Genomic DNA, 13,065 nt, shown 5'->3' with positions numbered 1-13,065 from the left:
AAAAAAAGGTTGGCACTTTGGGACTCAAACCTGGTACTCTCAGCGTGGAAGGTGGGAGCCTTCATCGCTAGGTTGGTATGAAAGGGGAGACAATTATCTACCGGAGGGTACCAACCCCAAGTTTCTGTGACCCCCACAAGGCTCATGGCAAGCGTCGTAACCCATGGTGGGTCTGAATTAACGGGCCCATTATAGTCTATAGGAAAATGGGTCCACTTTGCATACTGATATCTCTGGTTGTGGGTGTCCCAGAGAATCACGACTGGTACCAGACAAAAGAGTAGACTCTTGGCTTTCGGAGCAGACCAACCAGTAGTTTATGTAACACTGGAAAGGGAAACAGGAATATACCGTGTATTGGGTCCCCTCCAGTTGTCCGCCTAGCTTGCACAGGATGCAGGGTTTCTGGCTAGATAGGAAATACTGTACAGAAATGCTAATCATGGTAATTTGACATCCAGGTACATAGGGAGGAGTTTTTATCTCTCTCCATTATACTTAGAAAAATTACACTTGCCACTGTACGTTACAAGCTGTTTGTGCTAATTAGTACATTAGTAGAACATACTGTACAGAGATACTAAGTACAGGGATTTGGCATCCACGAACTTAGGGAGGAGCTTTAATCGCTCTCCATTGTAATCTTTCTAAGTATAATGGAGAGAGATAAAAGTGCCTCCCTAAGTTCTGGAGTACCAAATTAACGTACAGCGGCAAGTTTAATCTTTCTATGTATAATGGAGAGAGATAAAAGCTCCTCCCTAAGTTCCTGGATGCCAAATCACCGTACTTAGTATCTCTGTACAGTATGTTCTATTAGGGTACTAATTAGCTGTTCATGCTAATTAGTACCCTAATAGAAAATACTATACAGACATACTAAGTACGGTGATTTGGCATCCAGGAACTTAGGTAGGAGCTTTTATCTCTCTCCATTATACATAGAAAGATCAAACCTGCCACTGTACGTTTGCAAGCTGCTCGTGCTAATAAGTAAACTAGAAGAACATACTGTACAGAGATACTACAGACAGTGATTTGGCATCCAGGAACTTAGGGAGGAGCTTTTATCTATCTCCATTATACTTAGAAAGATTACAATTGACAGAGATAAATGCTCCTCTCTAAGTTCCTGGATGCCAAATCACTGTACTTAGTATCTCTGTACAGTATGTTCTACTAGTGTACTAATTAGCACAAACAGCTTGTAACGTACAGTGGCAAGTTTAATCTTTCTATATATAATATAGAGAGAGAAAAGCTCCTCCCTAAGTTCCCGGTTGCCAAATCACTGTCCTTAGTATCTCTGTATAGTATTTTCTATTAGGGTACTAATTAGCACGAACAGCTAATTAGTACCCTAATAGAACATACTGTACAGTGATACTAAGTACGGTGATTTGGCATCCAGGAACTTAGGTAGGAGCTTTTATCTCTCTCCATTATACATAGAAAGATCAAACCTGCCACTGTACGTTTGCAAGCTGCTCGTGCTAATAAGTAAACTAGTAGAACATACTGTACAGAGATACTACAGACAGTAATTTGGCATCCAGGAACTTAGGGAGGAGCTTTTATCTATCTCCATTATACTTAGAAAGATTACAATTGACAGAGATAAATGCTCCTCTCTAAGTTCCTGGATGCCAAATCACTGTACTTAGTATCTCTGTACAGTATGTTCTACTAGTGTACTAATTAGAACAAACAGCTTGCAATGTACAGTGGCAAGTTTAATCTTTCTATATATAATATAGAGAGATAAAAGCTCCTCCCTAAGTTCCTGGTTGCCAAATCACTGTCCTTTGTATCTCTGTATAGTATTTTCTGTTAGGGTACTAATTAGCACGAACAGCTAATTAGTACCCTAATAGAACATACTGTACAGTGGTACTAAGTATGGTGATTTGGCATCCAGGAACTTACTGAGGAGCTTTTATCTCTCTCCATTATACATAAAAAGATTAAACTTGCCGCTGTACGTTACAAGCTGTTCGTGCTAATTAGTACCCTAATAGAACATACTGTACACAGATCCTAAGTATGGTGATTTGGCATCCAGTTAAAAGCTGTTCATGCTAACTACTACGCCAGTAGAACATACTGTACAGAGATACTAAGGATGGTGATTTGGCATCTAGGAACTTAGGGAGGAGCTTTTATCTCTTCATTATACATAGAAAGATTAAACTTGCCACTGTGCGTTACAAGCTGTCCGTGCCAATTAGTACACTAGAAGAACTTACTGGGGACTCGGACTCATACAGTACTTGCATTTCAAAAGCACGGTATTTTCCACCGCCTCTCGCTATCCCATTGCCCTTCCCCCCTGGGAGCCTGCATAGGTCATGCAGTAGACAGGGAGGGAGTTATTCACATAAACCAGGGCAAAGCTGCAGGAGCGGTTGTACTGTTAAGGATCTATGCACCATACGGTACACATACAATTCTGTAGCAGGGCAGACTCAATTGAAATGGCTACCGCCTGGACTGCTTGCCCCATGGAGGCCCTCGGCTATGGAGCAAGTAACAGCACAGATTTTGTAGGTCACGGGGCAATGCTAAAGGAGCGTCAGAATCCCTTAGCTAAAATACACAGGGTCGATAGGGATAAGCGAGGTCTATGCACTTAACGATACCCCAGACCCCATCGCATCACAAAGTGACAAAATGTCCAAGGCACATGAAAACATCCGCCTTGTGTCAGCACTCAGCTATGGAGCGAGTGACGGCATAGGTTTTGCAGGCTACGGGGCAGTGCTGAAGGAGCGTCGGAAGCCCCTAGCTAAAATACACAGTGGCGATAGGGTTAAGCGAGGTCTATGCACATAATGCTACAAGGCGGGGGTTCATGTGCCTCGGACATTTTGTCACTTTGTGATGCGATGGGGTCTGCTGTATCGTTATGTGCATAGACCTCGCTTATCCCTATCGACCCTGTGTATTTTAGCTAGGGGATTCTGATGCTCCTTCAGCATTGGCCCGTTCTTTGAACACGGTATTTTCCACTGCCTCGCCCTACCCCCATCCCACTTTCCCCTTCCCCCCTGGGAGCCTGCACAGTTCATGCAGTAGACAGGTAGGGAGTTCCAATCAGGTTATAAGACAAGATTTATGTGAAACCTGTGTGCACCCTTCCATTGAATGTATAACAAAGAAAAAAATTATAATAAAGTGAATCTCACGGGAACTCGGATGCTCATACTTTACATGTATTTCAAAAGCACGGTGTTTATGCATTGTACATACTTCCTTTTACACAATTAGTTGCGTCTCCATACACAATCTTTCGTCTGCATACACAAGTGTTTTAACATGTTCGTTTGTGTCTGTATAAACTATTTATTTATGTTGAGAACTCTCACCAACTGACCATTGGTCACCATCTATTAGCATTACAGTCGTCACTGACCATTTGCCAGAGCTATAGATCAATCCGCCGCTATACGATCGAAAGTACTGGATTAGTGGAGCATTAGCCACCCAGTCATGGAGATGTGTAATGCATGCTGAGTATCTAGAATCGCCTCAACGCGCCTGCCTGTGATTAAACTCAGCAAGTTAAGCTATCGCCTTAGCGTGACTAAACGTCCGTCTAGGCGGAGAATCGATCAAGATAAAGGTGGCTACATCTGTAATCTGGAAATATATTTGTTTGAAAGTGTGCAGTACCTCACGATAAGAGTGGTAGATAGTGTTATATGTGAGGAAGTCACATGGAGTATGAGATTTACAAAACTGATGTTCTACTTTACAGCAGAGTTTTGTAGGTGTCTTGTTAGTTTAGAATGCCATGGTTGACTTCTAAGCCTATGTGGAGTGTAATGGGTAGCTGGAGCCACTTTATCAAGATCTATTACTTGAGTCTGGTTCGGGTGTGTTACAGCCATCTCAAGAGAAGTGAATGTAGAAATTGATGAGAGCAATTGTTGCAGAGAGGTGGAAGTTGTTGAAAATGAATAGCATTAATAATATATCTGCGATTTTGAGGAGAATTGGAGGACTTCAGTGACATTCAGTTTGAAGTAACTGAGGAGAGCATGCAGGTGATAAGGTTGTGATCTGAGAGAGGTAAAATAGGATTTTAATTACCTACCGGTAAATCCTTTCTCATAGTCCATAGAGGATACTGGGGATCCATTTAGTACCATGGGATATAGACGGGTCCACTAGGAGCCATGGGCACTTTAAGAATTTGATAGTGTGAGCTGGCTCCTCCTACCAGACTCAGTCTAGGAAACTGTGCCCGAGGAGATGGACATACTTTGAGATAAGGATAAAAGGATAGTAGTGAGATTCCGAACCAGCACACACAAACAAGAGGAAAGCAATGCTAACCAAACTTGAAACAGTAACAGCAACAGCTAAACAAACCAGAAAACTTAACCAAGTAACAGTGTAGGAAGAATGAAGCACTGGGCCAGCACCCAGTATCCTCTACAGACTACAAGAAAAGGATTTACCGGTAGGTAATTAAAATCCTATTTTCTCTTACGTCCTAGAGGATACTGGGGCTCCATTTACTACTGGGTGCAAGAGTGCTGAGGTTCCTGAGGCCAAAGTATCGAACTTGTAGAACTTTGAAAACATGTTCGAACCTGACCAAGTAGCTGCTCAGCAGAGCTGTAAGGCGAGATACCCCAGGCAGCCACCCAAGAAGAACCCACCAACCTAGTAGACCTAGGTAGAGTGGGCCTGTACAGATTTAGAAACCGGCAATCCTGCCATGGAATAAGCATGCTGGATAGTAAGCCTGATCCAGCGCGCAATTGACTGCTATGAAGCAGGATACCCAATCTTATTGGGATCATAAAGAACAAACAGCAAGTCCGATTTCCTGTGACGAGCTGTTCTCTTCACATACACCTTCAAAGCCCTCACAACATCCAAAGACTTTGAAGTAACAGAGGTGTCGGTAACAACCAGAATCACAATAGTTTGGTTGATGTGAAACGCAGACACCACCTTAGGAAGAAATTGCTGATGAGTCCTAAGTTCAGCTCTGTCCTCATGGAAAATTAAATAGGGGCTCTTGTAAGACAACACCCCCAGCTCCAACACACATCTTGCTGAAGCCAAGGCCAACAGTGTGACGGTCTTCCACGTAAGATATTTTACATCTACCTCCTGTAACGGTTCAAACCAGTACAATTGGTGGAACTGCAGCACCAAATTACAATCCCAAGGTGTCGTGGGAGGCACAAAGGGAGGCTGGATGTTCAGAACCCCTTTCAAGAATGTCTGGACCTCAGGGAGAGAAGACAATTGTTTCTGAAAGAAAATGGACAAGGCCAAAATCTGGACTTTTATGGAGCCCAGACGTAGGTCCACATCTACACCCGACTGCAGGAAACATCCCAGATGAAGTTGCACCGCAGAATATTTTCTGCTCTCACACCAAGAGACGTATTTCTTCCAAATACGGTGGTAATGTTTAGACTTTACCCCCTTCCTGGCTTGGATAATAGTCGGGATGACCTTGTCAGGGATGCCTTTCCTGGCTAGAATCAGCCATTCAACTTCCATGCCATCAAACGTAGCCATGTTAAGTCTTGATAGATGAACGGACCCTGTTGCAGAAGACCCCCGCGAAGAGGTAGAGGCCACGGATCTTCGTGGAGCATCTCCAGAAGGTCCATGTACCAGTCCCTTCTTGGCCAGTCTGGAGCAATGAGAATTGCTTGAAACTTTTCCATTTTTAATCTTTTCAGAATTCTTGGGATCAGCGGAAGTGGAGGGAACACGTACACCATCTGATAGACCCATGGAGTCGGAAATGGATTTGGAAGGGAACCGCACCAGTCAAGACAATAATGTATAAACAATTAGTAACCTCTGAAAAACTGAATTTAAATAGAATTTCTTCTGTATATGGCAAGTATAGATGTTGTAAGAATTTTTTAACACCAATGTTGCTTTCAGTGGTGCTCCCTAGAGTCAGAAAGTATCAAGTACCAAAAAATAACCAAAGAAGGTTCAAAGAAAAGGACTCTTTTGTGGGAGCACTCTTGATTCAGAGGAAAATATTATACTTAATGAATTTTCAAAACGACAAGTTAATTAACATAAATCAAATCCTAGGAGTAAATGTGTGTGAGAAACATAGCTTAGCGAAAATATTAATAATTATAATTGTTCGTGATCTTAGATTCACGATTGATGAATTGCCGGAGAGTAAAATTCTGTGATGCCTATGCCAAAAAGAATCTGCATTTATTGAAGTGTATGACCATCATTCATACTGCTAATATCCATTACGGATTATATAGGTGCAGAAAATAAAATCATTGGTCATGCGAATCCCAATCTTGCAAGACATAAAGTTGAGTGCCACTTTGTCCAATAGTCAATTTTTTTTTTTTTTTTGCAGTACCAGAGTGTTCAAAGGAGGTCTCCCTTCCTTATACTAACCCGGCCTTTCACTGCTTAGCTTCCAAGTTCGGAAGAGATTGGGCATCTCCAGTGAAGTATGACCGCAAATATTGGACTTTCCTCCTTGGTCACTCCAAATGTATGTCAAATAGTTGCTGTATGTTAGGAGTGGAAATAGCAAATGATTCGTAACAAAAGTGTTACAAAAGAAAATTACATGCAATCAGCTAAATCATCAACATATGACACTGTGGTCACAAGAGTTAATTACATCTGCATGACACGGCGGTCATAAGAATACATATATATGATTATGAATAATCAGCAGATGCAGTGAAAACAGTCACAGACAGGGAAGGAGAAAATTAACGTATGCAATGACACGGCGGTCATAAGAATACATATATATGATTATGAATAATCAGCAGATGCAGTGAAAACAGTCACAGGCAGGGAAGGAGAAAATTAACGTATGCAATTATCCTAATAATCACCAGCTGGTTAATCAGCATAAGACACAATGGTCACAGACAAAGATAATTATACATACACCTCCTAATTATGTGACTGAGTTTTGTTGATTGACCTGTAATTAGCTGAAAAAACAATTACATGACACGGCGGCCATATAGAAAAATTATATGCATGTAATAAAACAATCATCGACTAATTAATTGGTATATGACACAATGGTCACCAAAGGATGATTATAAGCACTATTCCTTGATTATACAGCATGTGATAATGAAATCACAGAAGACATCTTGTTAAGGATAATGAGTGTGGGAAATTCACAAATGCCACATATGATTACTAAATGATTATCCTTATATCATCTAGGCTCAGAGCGAATTATCAGTACGGCCGTACTAATTTAAATAATTAATGTAAATTATGCTGTGAAAGACAGCATACATGTATAGAAAAATATCTGACAGACGGGCATAAGTTATCAGAACACCCGTTCTTTATGACAGACTTGTGTGGCGTAACAGCAAATGAACGGAATAGTGAGGCAGCGGGTTATAATTAAACCCGAAAAAAACCTATAACTTAATTTTGCAAAAAAGAAAAGAAAATAACTGAAAATGACAGATTTTAAAGTATTGCAATTAAGTACTGAAGGAGTAAATAGGTTTTCTCATTGTCGTATATACGATACCAGTACTGTCATTTATGATGTAGTTCCGTTTGTAGCTGAGTAGAAGCTCCGGGAATTGCAGCGGCGTGTGTCCGTGTTAGTGCTCCAAGTGAGCGGTGGTTAGGAGCCGTTGCTATGGGAATGCTTCAGGAGCCGCTGCCGCGTCTGTCTGTGGTCTCTCCGAGGAGAGCGATGGCTGGGGCCGTTACCTAGCAAGGGTCTGAGCGCTCCGGCTGGCGCGGTCACGTGTGCGCATCACGTGATCGCTATTCCTCCTGACGTACGTTTCGCAAGAAAAGCTTGGTCACAGGACGTGATGAGGTCACTGGGGATTTCAGTTTATGTAGAGCAGAGCTCATGGTTGATTGGATGGAAATAATGATGGACATGCTGATCCCCCAATCATAGTAAAATAGAGTAAATCTCTCAAATTGTGTATCGTAGCTAATTGTAACCACCTGGGTTTAATTAGTTTAACAGTCTAATAAATTAGCTGGGTGAGCTTGAGGAAAAATAAATAAAAGGAAGAGGATATGTAGAAAAAAGTATATACGGAGGAAGGAAATATATTTTTATATAAGGAAAAGGGAAAAAATATATAGTAGTGAGATGACTGGTATTAGAATTGTATATGGTTGATTGTGCAACTGATAGTGTTAATTGTTTGTGTCAGTGATGGAAATAATTGTTTGATAAGTTAGATAATAATGTGTGGTTGATAGATAAGTAATTATTAAGGTATATATTATTTGAGTGGAAGGGATGAGATGAATGGGATGTGAGGGTGAAAAAGTGAATGCGGAATATAAATAAGGAGTGAAATATATTAAATATATTGAGGAAACAGGTGTAGTGTTTATTTGGGAAACCTATGTGATAAAAGGAGAGAAAGAGAGAGAGAAGTGAATTGTGATTTTGCACTGATGTGAATGTGTAAAGTGTTAGGAAGGTTGTATATATATTTTTGTACACTAATAATTATTTTAGGTTGGCTGTGAAGAGATGAGAGGGAGTACTATATGGGATACCAGAGGTTATGGTATGAGGACATTAATTTAAATATACCCCATAATTTATGTGTTCATTCATGCCTGCTGGTTGTAAAGATCCCATCTTGAAGATCCATTCACTTTCTTTTTGCAGTAAGTTTTCAGTTAGGTTGCCTCCTCGTATTCCGAGTTTAATTTTCTCCAAGCCGAAGACTTTAAGCTCCTCCCATCTGTTTTCATGATGGGTATTGAAGTGACGAGCGACTGAGGTTAGTTGTTTCATCTTTGCCCTGTCTGAAGTGGCGTTACGTATAGATCCTACATGTTCTAGGACCCGCTGTTTAAGCGGACGGGTTGTCATGCCAATATAGTTTTGGTTACAGCTGCATTTTAGGCAATAGATAACCCCTTCAGTTTGGCAGTTCATATAGTCTTTAATTTGTATCTTCTTTCCGAATTTGTCTTCTACTTCCTTTATTGGGTACATATATCTGCAAGCTTTACACTTGCCACAGGGATATGTTCCAGTGACGGTTGGTTTTTTTGTAGGAAGTTTTTGAAAGTGACTGCTTACAAGTCTGTCTTTAAGGTTAGTGGATCTGCGCCAACTCATGGCGACCTTAGGACCCAAATTTTCGGATAAAGTGGGGTCTGCATGCAAAATGTGCCAATGTTTTTGTATTGCCGTATTCACCTTCTTCCACTCTCGGCAGAAATTTCCGACAAAGCGAATGGTATTGTCAGTGTTAGAACTCTTGGGTTTTTTCTTGAAAATTAAATCCTCTCTTTTAATAGTTTTGACAGTTTTTAAAGCTTTTTTTATGGAGGTATTGCTATATCCCCTTTCACATAGTCTATTTGTTAATTCTATACTTTGTATTGTAAATTCCTTGTCATCTGAACAATTCCTACGAAGTCGGAGAAATTCCCCTTTTGGGATATTTTCGATAGTTGGAGGAAAATGGGAACTGGTTTGGTGTAGTAAGGTGTTTGTTGCTGTGCTCTTCCGAAATAGTTTTGTGGCAATCATTCCTTCAGAATTCTTGTAGATCATTAAGTCCAAAAATGAAAGTTCTGATTGGCTTATACTGTGTGTTAGATGAATATTCAGATCATTCTGGTTAAGATGTTCTATGAATTGGTGCAACAGGTGTAGATCACCCTCCCAGATCATGAAAATGTCATCTATATATCTGTTCCACATGACGACATGAGACGTAAATCGATCGTTATGGTCTTTGAAGATAATTTCCTTCTCCCACCAACCAAGAAATATATTGGCATATGTGGGCGCACAGGCCGCCCCCATAGCCGTACCCCTTGTTTGGAGGTAGTATTTGTCGTTGAATGTGAAGAAATTGTAATGTAATACAAAATACAGTAACTTAATCAGAAAAGGATGAAAGTCATTCTTGGGTTCATTGTGTAGAAAGTGTTCTACTGCTCTTATTCCATCTTTGTGACCTATTGATGTATATAATGCTTCAACATCCAGTGACACCAGGTATTGATTTTCTTCCAGTTTTAAATCATGCAGTTTCCTCAATATATCGGTTGTGTCCTGGACATATGAGGGAAGGTTCAAGACATATTGCCTAAGATGTAAGTCAAGAAAAGTACTGGCCTTTTCTGTTAATCCCCCTAACACAGACACAATGGGTCTCCCTGGGGGAGTTTCAATGTTTTTGTGTACTTTAGGTAGTAGGTAGTAAGTTGGGATCTTGGGGTTCGGTGTCAATAGATAATCATATTCCTGTTTTGTAATTGTTCCTTGTGCTAGTGCTTGATTGAGGATATTTTCATAAATTCTTTTGTAATCTTGGAGGGGATTGAGTAGTATCCGTTTATAGCAGTTGGTAGTGTCAAGTTGTCGATGTGCTTCTTTGATATATTCCGTTATGGGCCAGATGACAACATTACCTCCTTTATCTGAGGATTTGATGACGACATCTTGCCATGTCTGTATTTCCCTTAGAGCAGTTCTTTCTTGTCGGGTAAGATTAGAATTACCCCGCCATTTCTGTTTGTTGATATGAATGAGGTCAAATTCTTTCGCTACAAGTTTCATGAATACCGATACCTCAGGACAGATATGTTCCTGTGGAAAGAAGGTAGACTTCTTTTTACATCTCGGTCTGGTAGTAGGATCCACTTCCATTTGCTGGTGTTGTTCTTGTTCGAGTTCCTGCAGTGCGTCTAGTGCTTCTTGCTCCATCTGCGATATATCTGAAGATTGGGATTCTAAAGGTAATAATGGTGTTGTTACCTTATCAGCGTATAATTTAGTTAATAGCAATTTCCTACCAAATAACTTCAGGTCTTTTTCCCACTTAAATCTGTCGAAATACTCTGTAGGCGAAAAAGTCAAACCTTTTTGAAGTACGGATTCTTGAGCTTGTGTAAGTTCATGATCTGAGAGATTGATGATTTTTAATTTTGAATCTTGGTCATAGTTCTGAGTTACCACCGCTCCTGTTGGTGTTGTCGTCTGTATGTGTTGCGGGTCGTTGGTGGTGAGGAATCCCATTGTCGCTGTCCTCTTCTTTTTGCGCCCCCGCCTCGTCTTCCCTCTCTTTGTCTTCCTCTTCCTATTCGTGAATCGCCTAAAAAAGACGCTGAGTTTTGAGGGTTAGAAGGAATGTCACCTCTGGAGTTAGAATGTCCTTCTCTGGTGTAATCTGGGATATCCTCTGTTCCCGAGGTCTCTGCCTCAGATGATGAATATTGGTCTGTGTATTTGGGAGGATCTTTTCTCCAGGTTGGTTTTTGCCATTTGAAGATTTTCCCAGATGCGAAATCCCTTTTATCTCTCACAAATTTGGTCTTTTTTCTGTCTATGATGGTTTGTTCATAAGTTTGAAGCTCCAATTTGTTTTTCTCAAAACACCGTTGGAATTGAGGGTCTTTCTCCCAGTTTTCCAATTTCTTACCCAATTCTTCTAGATTTTTTTCACATTCTTCTAGAATAAGATTGTTGTGTTTAATAAGTACATTCATTAGGTCGTTAGAGCATTTCAAGAGGATGTTTTCCCATTCTTTAGTCAGATTTTCACTAGCCAGATCAAAGGTCGGGAAGACTCTTGGGCGAAGGCCACGTGGAGATATTTTGTTCTTAATATAGTTTTCCAACGTCGTGAGATCCCAATTAGTCCTGATTTGTTTTCTGAGTGTCAAATTCAATTTCTGAAAGTCCTCTTCCCAGCTAATGTGGGGTTCAGTGTTTACTAAATCACTTGGAAAAATATCATCCAAGTTATCCTTGTTTTTTCGTCTAGAGCTGAGCTCTTGTCTTAAACTGAAACTCATAGTCTGGTAAATTGTATAAAGTACTCCTGGATTGAAAATATATGAACGGGACAGGGAGTTCTAAGAGAAGAAAACCAAGTCCCCTTAATAGTATGACTGTGCAGGTATTCCCTAGAAAGCTGAGTTATCAGCCAGAAAAATGGATTGGGAAATGGATTTGGAAGGGAACCGCACCAGTCCAGACAATAATGTATAAACAATTAGTAACCTCTGAAAAACTGAATTTAAATAGAATTTCTTCTGTATATGGCAAGTATAGATGTTGTAAGAATTTTTTAACACCAATGTTGCTTTCAGTGGTGCTCCCTAGAGTCAGAAAGTATCAAGTACCAAAAAATAACCAAAGAAGGTTCAAAGAAAAGGACTCTTTTGTGGGAGCACTCTTGATTCAGAGGAAAATATTATACTTAATGAATTTTCAAAACGACAAGTTAATTAACATAAATCAAATCCTAGGAGTAAATGTGTGTGAGAAACATAGCTTAGCGAAAATATTAATAATTATAATTGTTCGTGATCTTAGATTCACGATTGATGAATTGCCGGAGAGTAAAATTCTGTGATGCCTATGCCAAAAAGAATCTGCATTTATTGAAGTGTATGACCATCATTCATACTGCTAATATCCATTACGGATTATATAGGTGCAGAAAATAAAATCATTGGTCATGCGAATCCCAATCTTGCAAGACATAAAGTTGAGTGCCACTTTGTCCAATAGTCAAAATTTTTTTTTTTTTTGCAGTACCAGAGTGTTCAAAGGAGGTCTCCCTTCCTTATACTAACCCGGCCTTTCACTGCTTAGCTTCCAAGTTCGGAAGAGATTGGGCATCTCCAGTGAAGTATGACCGCAAATATTGGACTTTCCTCCTTGGTCACTCCAAATGTATGTCAAATAGTTGCTGTATGTTAGGAGTGGAAATAGCAAATGATTCGTAACAAAAGTGTTACAAAAGAAAATTACATGCAATCAGCTAAATCATCAACATATGACACTGTGGTCACAAGAGTTAATTACATCTGCATGACACGGCGGTCATAAGAATACATATATATGATTATGAATAATCAGCAGATGCAGTGAAAACAGTCACAGACAGGGAAGGAGAAAATTAACGTATGCAATGACACGGCGGTCATAAGAATACATATATATGATTATGAATAATCAGCAGATGCAGTGAAAACAGTCACAGGCAGGGAAGGAGAAAATTAACGTATGCAATTATCCTAATAATCACCAGCTGGTTAATCAGC

The 13,065-nt window shown here is 40.1% G+C and overlaps 2 pseudogenes; both read right to left on the bottom strand.

The window, feature by feature from the left end:
* Positions 1-6,361: 6,361 nt before the first annotated feature.
* On the bottom strand, positions 6,362-6,481 carry LOC134934861 (5S ribosomal RNA; annotated as a pseudogene).
* Positions 6,482-12,544: 6,063 nt separating this feature from the next.
* On the bottom strand, positions 12,545-12,664 carry LOC134934854 (5S ribosomal RNA; annotated as a pseudogene).
* Between the last annotated feature and the right edge of the window lie 401 nt (positions 12,665-13,065).

The sequence above is a fragment of the Pseudophryne corroboree genome, chromosome 1 (assembly GCF_028390025.1).
Source record: "Pseudophryne corroboree isolate aPseCor3 chromosome 1, aPseCor3.hap2, whole genome shotgun sequence".
NCBI lineage: Eukaryota > Metazoa > Chordata > Amphibia > Anura > Myobatrachidae > Pseudophryne > Pseudophryne corroboree.
This window is presented reverse-complemented; position numbering and strand designations above follow the sequence as displayed.